This window comes from Muntiacus reevesi, chromosome 11 (genome assembly GCF_963930625.1).
Source record: "Muntiacus reevesi chromosome 11, mMunRee1.1, whole genome shotgun sequence".
Lineage (NCBI taxonomy): Eukaryota > Metazoa > Chordata > Mammalia > Artiodactyla > Cervidae > Muntiacus > Muntiacus reevesi.
Genome location: NC_089259.1, coordinates 40,915,301 through 40,928,425, shown reverse-complemented (window position 1 = coordinate 40,928,425; position 13,125 = coordinate 40,915,301).

Here is a 13,125-nt window from a genome sequence, read left to right as displayed (position 1 = left end):
AAACGTCACAGCTTAAAAATTGATTTTTTAAATGGTTCAGATAATTTCTCACTTGTTTTTATCTTTTAAATGACTAAACTATGGGAACAGTGATTCTTTAAGCAATAAATTAATGGATAGTAAAGTCTTATTTGGTATCTTATGGACTTAATCTGCAAAGTTTTGCTCAAGTTAGATTATAATTGTTTAGCAGTTTCTTATCACACAATTACTTGCTATAATCACTGTTTAAGCTATGTGACATATTTATTCGGCTACTCAAAATAAATCATTTACAAAACAATCATTTTATTTTGAAAAGAATAATAATTTAATTATGCCAAAGTATAGTTTTGTATCAGTAAATGAGATTGTTTGTATAGCTAAATTATCTACAGAGATTTTTAAATAATTTAGTTACAAACAACTATAGGGTGTAATTTGATTCTACTAGATAAAAACTACAACATGGAAATTCCTAAGGAAGTAGAGGAATGAGGACATCAATATATTAAAATCCATGGTGAAGATTTTCTCTCTTATGAAAGTAAATGTTAGAGCAATCTATATACCTGTGAATTAATTGAAGATGTGACTGAAGTTATAGATGTACCTTCATAGTATAATCTATTGTTCATCAGTTATCATCAGCTGTTGTAACCTATTTTAGAAAAGGTTTTGGAAGGGACAATTAATTATATCAGAAGCTATTCTATAGCCTACATATTGAAGGCTAAAGAGCTAAAGAGTCTTTGGAATATTTTCAATTTGTTTTGTTGTTATTCTATTAGTTTCTAAACTAGTTAAACATGCAAAATAAAATAATCATAAAATATTTGAGATTCACTAAATATATTTAAAACTAAAGAAAATATGTTGTCTAATTATTTTATGCTTCTATTTCTCCTGATTGAAAAAATGATATGATTCATAGCTAGTGTAATTTTAGCTTTATATCAAGCTATTGGATTAGAAAACCGGATATCTCTATGTCTCATTTTATGGAGGAAAACTCTATTTTTCAATAAAACTGAAAATGACCCTCACATTTCCAGCATCCTTTTATTTTTAGTATTTTATTCTACATATAGAGAAAAACAAGAAGACATTTCACAATAAGGAATATAGATCATTAGTAAAATAAACATCTTGATAAAAGATAAAATTTGTGAATGTTTCCTTTAAGCCAAGTCATTTCATGTGTTTCACTATATTAATGTTTAGAACATTCTAATGAATCAGATTCAATAATTAGCTCTAGTTTGCAGATAAAAGGAGAACAAAAATAGTAGATAACCATGTTAAGACTTTATAATTTTTAAATTGCAACATTAGGATTCAAATCTGGCCATCTACCATCAAACATTTAATCACATCATCACAGGGTCTATGGTAGATGAAATGGCCATGCTTTCTCTTGAACAAACAGGAAAAAATTCTCCAGTGAGGAGGAGCCTTCTATTAAATTAAAAATATGGTATAAGCTTTCTAAGCAGAGGGAATAACACATGCAAAGTAACAGAGGCAAAAATGAGAAAGGTGTTTTCTAGAAATAGCAACAAAAATGGCTTCTGTGACTAGATGAAGAACAAGTGGTATAAAGTCAAAGAAGTCTTGGTCCCTGCTCTGTATTTTATTCCATGCTCAACGATTCACCCTTAGAGAGCTTGCTTGTTTTGTTTCAGTTACAGCATATTAATATTAGCAGGAGTCTATATAGTAACCTTTTCATATGGTTTCTATCAAGATCAGTTGAATTAATATTATAACAGACTGTGATGCACATTGAATATTCAACAAATATTAGCAGCTCTTACTACATTTTAAACTGGATGAGACTCTTAAATAGATGCTCTTTCATTTTTAATTTAAAAAATAGGAGTTCATTCCCATAAAATGAAAAGGAAAATCAATGCTAGAAAAACAAAAAGTATATACTCCAGATCAGTGACATATAAAAATATTAAAAATGAATAAATTAACAAATTTAATAAAAATGAGGAAAAAGTGAAATAAAAGCTGCTGCTAAATTTGATTCCATAAGAAAATATCTAAGTACAAGCAAAGAAAAGAGTAAAAACACAATTTTTTGAAAACAAGTAAATATACACAAGGAAGTATCAATCAAATACAAAAGCAATATATGTCAAGGGATTAAATGGAAGTATATCAAGATATAGTTTTAACTACAATTAGAAATGTAAAAATAGTTGTCAAAAATATTACAATTTTTTTAGAAATTAATCTCTTTAAAATTAAGTAAACAAAATAAATAAGAAATATAAGCATTGAAAACAATATTAGTTTGAATTTTGTAAATTAATAACATTTATTTTATTAAATTTTTGTTATATTAAAATCAATAAATTTTATTATATTAAAATTATGTAAAGTAAAGTCAACCATCATACTAAATCCGTGTCTCTTTCATCTCCTGCATTGGCAGCCAGATTCTTTACCACTGCACCACCTGGCAAGTCCTTATATTTGAATAGTTATGTTTACAATATGAAACATATAAAATGTGATTTTAAAAGGAAATAAAAATGCAAAACAAAGCACCCTGTTAGATGGAACGTCACTTTTAGGTTATTTTATTTAAAAAAAATTGGAATTTATTATTTAACTAAATAGGATTCCCAGGTGGTGCTAGTGGAAAGGATCATGCTTGCCAATGCATGAGACATACGAGACAGAGGTTCAATCCTTGGGTCAGGAAAATCCCCTAAAGACAGGCATGGCTACCCACTCCAGAATCCCATGGACAGAGGAACCTGGAACGCTACAGGGTCACAAAGAGTCAGACATGACTGAAGTGATTTAGCATGCAAGTTGGGGGTGTCTTTTAAACTAGGATTTTTGTGACAACAAACGCATATAAAAATTTTATTTGGTTGCACTCTTTTTAACTACAACTAAAATAAAAATGCAAGTGTGTATCTATTACTATATTACATAAATATGTCTTGTGTACTTAATATATGCTACATATATATTTACTATATCAACATGTATTTTACCACAAGTTTTATTTATTATAGTGCATGCTTTACCAAAAAAAAAAAAAAAGAAAGAAAAAATTCTAAGCCTTTTCTATTGGTTTGTTACACCTGCTGTATTTATAAAATGGTATATATGAGTGTGTGATAGTGTGAATTACTATCTAGGCATTTTTGAACTAGTGTGAGAGCTAATTTTTATATTAATGCATCTTCTGTAGGGCTTCTTATGTAGGTCATCAAAATAAGCAAAATAGAAATTTACTTATTTAAAAATGAAAATGAAAATAGTGTATTAGAAAAACAAAACACTGGCTCTTAGAGGGGAAATTGTTCTAATGAAAATTATCCTGATTGGTGTTTTAATGGAAAATTTGTAGCATTTATTCTTAAAACTTGAAAAAACCTTCTTTTGAGTTCAAAGACATTCTGAAAAAAATAGACATGCTTTTCTAAATATTATGAAATGAATATTGCTTGCTTTTTATTTGTATGTGAATGGTGCTTGATACCATTTGGGAATAATTAAGAACAAGTAACTAGATAATGAATTAGCTACAGATTAAGAATTGTATTTTGATCCATGGCCCACATTAGCACAAGAATAATTTTTGCTTTACTTAAAAATAAATAAGAACCCTAGGAAAATGTCCAAGTAGAGAGGTACAGTTTTCTATGGAGCAGATTTCTGTTTTGAATATGCACAATTATTAAATTCATAATGCTATACTTAGAAGTATTTTTTTTTAAGTTAGCTATCATTTCCACCTTGTAACTGTTTCAGGAAGGATGATAGAGGAAATAGTGTAACACACTTTTTATGTCTTCTACATTTTACTGGCATCTGACTCCTACCTGATGCAAAAATTATTCAGAATATATATATATGTATATATATATATATATATACACATATATATAAAGTTACTCAGTCACGATATATATATATATATATATATATATATATATATAGTCACATATATATCTATATATCTATATCTTTATATCTATATAGGTATAAGGCAGCAGGGGATGAGACAATTAGCTAGCATCACTGACTCAATGGACATGAACTTGAACAAAGTCTGGGAGATGGAGGACAGGGAAACCTGGCATGCTTCAGTACATGGGGTCACAACTTGTCATACATGACTTAGTGATTGGACAATGATAACAACATATATATGTATACATCAGTTGGTAAAGGATCTACCTGTGATACAGGAGACCCAGGTTCAATCTCTGGGGAGGAAGACACCCTGGAGAAGTAAATGGTAACCCATTGTAGTATTCTTGCCTGGAAAATCTTGGTGGACTACAGTCCATCGGGTTGCAGAGAGTCAGACACAGCTGAAGAACTTAAACCACTACCATATATACATGTATCTATGTATCTATTCTTCTTCAAATTCTTTTCCCTTTAAAGTTGTACACAATATCAAGCAAAGTTTTCTGTGCTATAGAGTAAGGCCTTGTTGGTTATCCTTTTTTTAAATATAGCAGTGCTTACATGTCAATCCTATTTTTAAGGAATTTCCATATTGTTTTTCACAGTGGCTGTACCAATTTATATTCCCACCAACAGTGTAGGAGAGTCTCCTCTCCACACCCTAAGTAGTTACTGTTCGTAGATTTTTTGATGATGCCCATTCTGACCAGTGTGAAGTGATATCTCATTGTATTTTTTCTTGTATTTCTCTAATGGCAAGCATTGTTGAACATCTTTTCACATGTCTCTTGGCCATCTGTTTGTCTTCTTTGGAGAAATGTCTATCCAGGTCTTTTTCCCAATTTTTTTTTTACCTTTATAAATATATATATATATATATATATATATATATATATATATATATATATATATAATTGAAGTATAGGTGGCTGACAATATTATGGGTGCACAGAAAAGTGATTCAGTTGTACATACACATATATATTATTTTTGAAATTATTTTCCATTATAGGCTATTACAAGATATTGACTATAGTTCCCTGTGTTACACAGTAAACTTTTGTTGCTTGTTGCATAACTAGAAATTTAGCACTCCATTCATACTAAATCAAACAAGTGGAATCAAAATGTCATAATTTTTTAGTTAGGCAAAAATTAATAAATTTTCTAAAATATCTACTATACTGATAAGGCTTGAGAAAGAATCTAAAATATTAAAGTAGAGATGGAGAAATTGAGAAATATAAACTAAATGAAATAGGATCACTGGATATGAAATAGAAAAAGTAAAACAAACTAAATAGAAGTAAAAGATTATCATACAGTCCAATTGTTTTTAAATGTGACTGTTCACTAGAAACATATCTGGACCTCTGGAGAAAAAAAAAAAAAGCAATATCTGGGCATTTTTATTTTTCAAAAATTTCAAGATAATTCTGACATGTATCTGGATTTTAAAAAGTGATTACAAGTTTTTCTATTAAATGGTAGGTTTGGTGATAGAGTTGTATTATTTTTCTGTTATTTTCTGTACCATTATCTTCATATAATGGTATTAAGCAAGCAATGCCATGATACAATGATATTAATCAAGCAATATTGATTACCAGTTTTCATAATCAATAGCCAGACAAAACAAAAACAATTACAATGGCAAGCCATAATGAGAACATGATTAACTTAACAATATAAAATAATTACATTCAATTTAAGGGGTCAAGCAGAGTGATGTGGTAAGTGGAAGTGCATACATGCACATGTTTTCATCTGCCCAGACAGTCTATGTCTTTGGTTGGTGTATATGATCCATTTACTTTTAAGGTAATTATTGATATGTGATGATCCAATAACAGTTTTAATTGTTTTATGTTTATTTTCTGTGCTTCTTTTGTTTGTTTGTTTGTTTGTTTTTTCTTCATGTGTTTCTTGCTTAGAGAAGTTCCTTTAGGATTTGTTGTAAAGCTGGTTTGGTGGTGCTGAATTCTCTTAAAGTTTACTTGTCTGGAAGACTTTTGATTTCTCCATTAAGTCTGAAGGAGAGTCATGCTGGGTAGAGTATGCTTGGTGGTAGGTTCTTCCCTTTCATCACTTTAAATATATCATGCCATTCCCTTGTGGCTTATAGAGTTTCTGTTGAGAAATCAGCTGTTAGCCTGATTTCAACTGATTTATGTCTTGTGCATGAATGCATTGCCCTTAAATCTTCTTTCTCTGATCATTGTTCACCTTATATCTTCTTTGTTTAGATTCACATTTCCACTTCTAAACTGTACTTCATACTTCTGTATCCTGTTCTTAGTTTTTCTTTCTTTTTCTTTTTCTGATTTTTAATTCACCATGATTTTCTTATTTCTTATATTATTTCTCTGGCCAGTTTTCTCAGGCTCTGCTGCTGTCTTTCCCTTCCTCACTACCCAACTCTTGATTATACTTAATTTCCTGACTTTCACATCTATCCCCTCTTGGATATATATCACATATCCCCATTTTTGTTCAAGAGTTATCTACCTATGGGAAAATCTAATAAAACTACTTCACAGCTTAAATATCCATAACTTGTCAAACTATTAGGACATACGTGTTTCTCAAGACAGCATGTCCCTGCCTTCTGGTGTGGTCTTATTTTAAATCAGTCTCCTATATTTTGTTATTATATATGGAACACATTATTTTTTCACAGACTACAGTGGAATCATAAATTATCTGAAGATTCTGTTCTAAAGTCCATATAAATAGCAAACACTGCATATAGATAAAAGTATATTTCAAAGTTCCTTAAAATATCATGCCTACCAAAAAGTCCAAAGTTTCCTTTTTTTATCCAGTGTAGAACCAGGTTATCATATGAGTTATTATTGAAGACTTGCATTTAGAGATAATTTTGTGTATAAAAAAGACTTGTGTATTTAAAATTATATAACTAGACACAATTCCAAGGTAGGTTTATTGAGCAAGGCATACATTTTAGACAGTTAGTGGTGGTGGAAATGAAACTTTTTCTTCTATTTCCAAACTTCAAGTTCTACAGCATAAACCTTTCTATTATTGGGCACATTATGCAACCTCTCTTTGTCTCCATTTCTTCACTTGAGAAGAGAAAGATAAGAGAGCCTACCTCACAAGACATTGTGAAGACTAAATTAATTATCAAAGGTAGTTTGTATAACAACCTCTGACATATAATAAATCCTCAATTTGATTAACAAAATATAAAAATAAAAAAATAATCAAACAAAAAACCTCTGGAATTCCTATTTTCAGTGTCTTAGAAACCTCTTATTTATTTATTTGTATAGGGAGAATGTATACATTTTTAATTCAAAACATATTATTTAAGATTTAATTTCAGTCTAACTCAATATTTAGCCTCATTTAAGTTAGCAATTAATATTATAGGGCTATTCCTATGTTTTCTCTGTGGTATATCTAGGCAAAAACAGATGCTTACAAATATTATGTTAGAAGAAGGCTGTCCTGTGTTCTCTTTCATGGTCTTTATCACCCTCTACTGGGATGTCCCATTCATCTGATTCTTGGATATTGTGTTCTGTCTTCTCATTATTCTTACTGATGCAACTCATCCAAATCTCTCTGACAATGTCAATGCATAGTGATTGCTTCTGAGGACATAAGCAGCTCCTCTATTAACTTCTTTTCCACATCAACTTTTCCTAACTCTACAGATCCTCTTGAGATCCATTCAGCTACTTTCCCAGTTTTAGATTTCCATCCTGGAGTGTCTTCCATTAGATTTCATATCTCAAGGTATGGCAACTCATCTATAATTCTTACTTTTCTTATGGGTGACTTCAAATACTTGTAACTTACAAACACTAGAGTTTAAGAGTTTGGGAAGTAGAGAAGAATGCCAGTTATCTCAGACTTCTCTGCTTGGCACACTCTCATACTCACCATTGGCCTGTCTCCCATTGCCTCTGCCCCATATTGCTGCAGAACTCATTGACAATTTTCTCTTAGATTCTCAGGAGAAACTTGGGATACAAGATTTTCTGTGCTTCTACATCCTTCTTTTGGAGATCTGATCTTTCAATTTCAGTCCCATCACACCCCTACTGTCCCTACGGCTCTCTGCTAGGAGCACTGACAGCATACAAGTGCTAGATACTTTTCCTCAGATCCCTTCAAAAGTCTTGCCTCAGACTAGAAAGGTCTTTTAATTACTTATGTAGTAGTGGGACAATGATCTTCTGGAATATGCTCCGTTCTGTCCAATATTGTAATCAACTTTTTGGAATTCTAGACCTCTAGTTCTGGCCCAATAACCCAAGTCTTTGAGCATTTAAAACAAACAATTTTTTCTCCAACTGTCCACTACAAATTAAATTCTTACAACAAAGGCTGTAATTGCTGAGAATAAGATTTATCTGGCATCTCTTTTTATGTATGTACGCAGTCATAATTAATGCTACTGGCTTCAAAAATATTTGAAGGTGTGTTAAATTCTTGAGAAAAATTGGTCATGGGAAAAAAACCCTCAAATTATCTTAAACTCACTTATCTTACACTTACACTATAAAAAGGAAATAACATCAGAGACCACCTAAGGAAGTCTAAGATTTAAGTTTTCAACATTTCTCTCCCCGTCAGTTTGTCTTTCTCTCTCCACATCTGTCTATCTGTCTCTAATAATTGTCTACTTCCTATGAGTTAATAAGTTGCAAGGCAACTAGAGTGCATACTATTTTATAATTTCTCACTTTTTTTTTTTTTTTTTGCATTTTTCTTCAGTCTGTAATTTCCCCCCATGTTCATTCACCTGGAATATTCCCATCTATCTTTCCAGAGGCAATAACCACCAAATAGTTATTTCTGATAGAGACCACATTTTTAAATCATATCACACTAGGAATGCCGCCTGTGATTGCCTGAGTGAATGGTTTTTCCAGCGACCCTTTTTTAAAATTTTTTATTTTTTTAAACACCATAAACATTTTGTATTGGAATATAGCTGGTAACAGCAAAGGGACTCAACCAAACATATTCATGTATCCATTCTCCTCCAAACCACCCTCCCATTCAGCCTGTCAAATAACATTGAGCAGAATTCCCCCGGCTTTACAATAGGTCTCTGTTGGTTATTCATTTTAAATATAGCAATGTGTACATGATCTTCCCAAAGTCCCTAACTATCCCTTACCCTTGGCAACCATAAGTTCATTTTCTAAGTCTATGAGTCTCTTTCTGTTTTGTAAGTAAGTTCATTTGTTCAGCTAAGTGTTTATTTCTCTCTCTTTTTTTTTTTTAAATTAAGGTATAATTGCTTTGGGCTTCCCAGGTGGTGCTAGTGGTAAAGAACCTGGCTGCCAATGCAAGAGAAGTAAAAGTGGCAGGTTGGATCTCCAGGTCAGGAAGATCCCCTGGAGGAGGGCATGGCAACCCACTCCAGTATTTTTGTCTTGGGAATCCCATGGACAGAGGACCCTGGTAGGATACAGTCCATGGGGTTTCAAAGAGGCAGAAATGACTGAAGTGACTCAGCATGTGCTAACAGCCCATAGTGGCTTTACAATTTTGTGCTAGTTTCTCTTATACAATGAAGGGAATCTGCTATATGATATGTAAACTTCCCTCTTGGACCTCCCTTCCATGCCCCCATTCATCCATCAAGTATTTATGAATACAGTGTTAAACTAAGCCAGCATTATCTTCCATGTGGCTGAGTTAGTTCTACTGTGCTTCATATTTGCTTTAACACAATAACCAAAATCATCCAACATTTTCTGACCATCTACACACTGCCTTGAATATCTTCCACCAGACTCAACTCTAAATTCCTTTCTAGTCCAAAGTGTCCTAGTTTCTCTGTAAATCTTAATCTGGAGTCAATTATTTTCATAAGATTTTATCTCATTTCTAAGCACTTTCTCTCCTTTTTGCCTTAATTGCAAATAAGTTATATTCTTAGATCACATTTATCTTGCATTTATTCAAATAAGATTTTTTTTTTCTTTTCTGTCATTACTTTTTGTATGTGTTCATTTCTTTTTATTTTGTATAACCTTCCCCCATATACTGAAGTACAAATTTGGAATATATTTTCTCATTTTTCCTCCATTTACATCTCCAAAATATTTCTCCATATTTTTTTCTGAAAAAGTATTAAACAAAACAAACAAAACTCTGTCTGACTCTTTGCGACCCCATGGAGTGTAGCCCACCAGGCTCCTCCATCCATGGGATTTTCCAGGCAAGAATACTGGAGTGGGTTGCCATTTCCTTCTCCAGGGGATCTTCCAGACCCAGGGATCAAACCCAGGTCTCCTGCACTGCAGGCAGATGCTTTAACCTCTGAGCCACCAGGGAAGCCTTTATTTTTGTATAACCTTCCCCCATATACTGAAGTACAAACTTGGAATACATTTTCTCATTTTTCCTCCATTTACATCTCCAAAATAATTCTCCGTATTTTTTCTGAAAAAGTATTAAACAAAACAAACAAACAAACTAACTAAACAAAAAGCAAAAAAGAAAGAGAGAGAGACAGAATAACAAAAGGCTCTGTTCTTTGAAGTTCCTGTTGTGAGATATTATCAGTTTTCCCTTGCATTCATTTTTTTTTTCATTTATTTTTAATTTTTGGAGGCTAATTAATTTACAATATTATAGTGATTTTTGCCAAACATTGACATGAATTAGCCATGGATTTACATGTGTTTCCTCTCCTGATACCCGCTCCCACCTCCCTCCCCATCCCATCCCTCTGGGTCATCCCAGTGCACCAGCCCTAAGCACTTGTCTCATGCATCCAACCTGGGCTGGTGATCTGTTTCACCCTTGATAATATACATGTTTTGATGCTGTTCTCTCTGTATATCTGTGTCTCTTTTCCTGTCTTGCCTATAGGGTTATCGTTACCATCTTTCTAAATTCCATATATATGTGTTCATATACTGTATTGGCCCTTGCTTACTACCTGTCTTTTATTTTATTTTATTTTTTTAAGTTTTATTTTACTAGTTGGAGGCCAATTACTTCACAACATTTCAGTGGGTTTTGTCATACATTGACATGAATCAGCCATAGAGTTACACGTACTCCCCATCCCGATCCCCCCCTCCCACCTCCCTCTCCACCCGACTCCTCTGGGTCCTCCCAGTACGCCAGGCCTGAGCACTCATCTCATGCATCTCACCTGGGCTAGTGATCTGTTTCACCACAGATAATATACATGCTGTTCTTTCGAAATATCCCACCCTCACCTTCTCCCACAGAGTTCAAAAGTCTGTTCTGTACTTCTGTGTCTCTTTTTGTTTTGCATATAGGGTTATCATTACCATCTTTCTAAGTTCCATATATATGTGTTAGTATGCTGTAATGTTCTTTATCTTTCTGGCTTACTTCACTCTGTATAATGGGCTCCAGTTTCGTCCATCTCATTAGAACTGATTCAAATGCATTCTTTTTAATGGCTGAGTAATATTCCATGGTGTATATGTACCACAGCTTCCTTATCCATTCATCTGCTGATGGGCATCTGGGTTGCTTCCATGTCCTGGCTATTATAAACAGTGCTGCAATGAACATTGGGGTGCACGTGTCTCTTTCAGATCTGGATTCCTCAGTGTGTATGCCCAGAAGTGGTACTGCTGGGTCATATGGCAATTCTATTTCCAGTTTTTTAAGAAATCTCCACACTGTTTTCCATAGTGGCTGTACTAGTTTGCATTCCCACCAACGGTGTAAGAGGGTTCCCTTTTCTCCACACCCTCTCCAGCATTTATTGCTTGTAGACTTTTGGATAGCAGCCATCCTGATTGGCGTGTAATGGTACCTCATTGTGGTTTTGATTTGCATTTCTCTGATAATGAGTGATGTTGAGCATCTTTTCATGTGTTTGTTAGCCATCTGTATGTCTTCTTTGGAAAAATGTCTGTTTAGTTCTTTGGCCCATTTTTTGATTGGGTCATTTATTTTTCTGGAATACTACCTGTCTTTTAAATTTTCTTTTCATTGCTACTGCTGCTATCATTCTTTACAAGTCTATATCCATGTGACTAATTCTTATTCAAACAATATTTAGAATGAAATACTTGTTAACTAGACTCCAGCAAGACATATCAAATGAATACAAGCAGATTTTATGAAAGAAATTATTGAAAATATGCCTCTTTTGAGCACTTATGAATTTTGAAAGTGTTTAAAAAGAGTCAAAGTGCAGAGTAAGACATGAATCTATAAAGAGGATAACTTTGGAGGAATCTTTAGTAAAGAACAGCATCTATTTCTCCTTCAAAGAAAGCATTTACTTAAAACGTGTCACTATAACTACTATCCTGCTCATTTCTTGAGTAAACTAAATAATAAGGAATAGGTTAAAAAAATTTTCCACAGAACCTATCTCTACCTTCTTCCTAAAATATCCATCTCTTTGTTTCTATGAAATTTCACTTGTCTGTTAATTGCCTTCTTTAGTATTTCTTCTCAAGCATTTGTTTTTAATCCTAACCATTCCAGTATGCATTCCCTCAGGTTATGAAAATGAAAGTCTTTGCTACTCCCATCTACTTCTTTTCTTAGGTGACATCATTATTTACCATATCTGTAAATAATATACATATTTTGACAACTTTGGAACTTAACTCTTCAAGATAGTCATCTATAAATTCTTCATTTGCATATTATAGTGCCCACTTGACATCTCTGATTTGACACTTTGTAGTATCAGATTTTTAAATTAATACATGTAAATGCAACTATGAACTCCTCCTAACCAACCTCAAATCTGTTTCCACTTCACTTCTAGTAGTAAAATCATCAAATTGCTGATAACAGACATAGCAATCCACAATAACTCTCACTTTTTTTCCCTTCAATTCATCATCAAGTGCAATCAGTTTTACTCTTAAAATAAATATTGTACCTGTTTACACCTCTAATTCTTCACTGCTACCATCTCAGTCAAGGTTATCAACACTTATTTATCTATGAACTATACTATATTTGTATCATAACCCATATTCCTATTTCTACTTTTATCCACTTTCAAATCATTCCACACAAAGCAGCCAGAATAATCATACAAAAATTCTAAATTAGGTCATATCTTCAATCTACTCAAATCTCTAAAACAACAATAAAATTCATTTTCTTTACTATGGCTTACAAAGTCCTATTTTACCTGCCCAGTTATCCATCATGATATTTTGAGTCATCTTCTCTAATCACTTTATTTTAGAC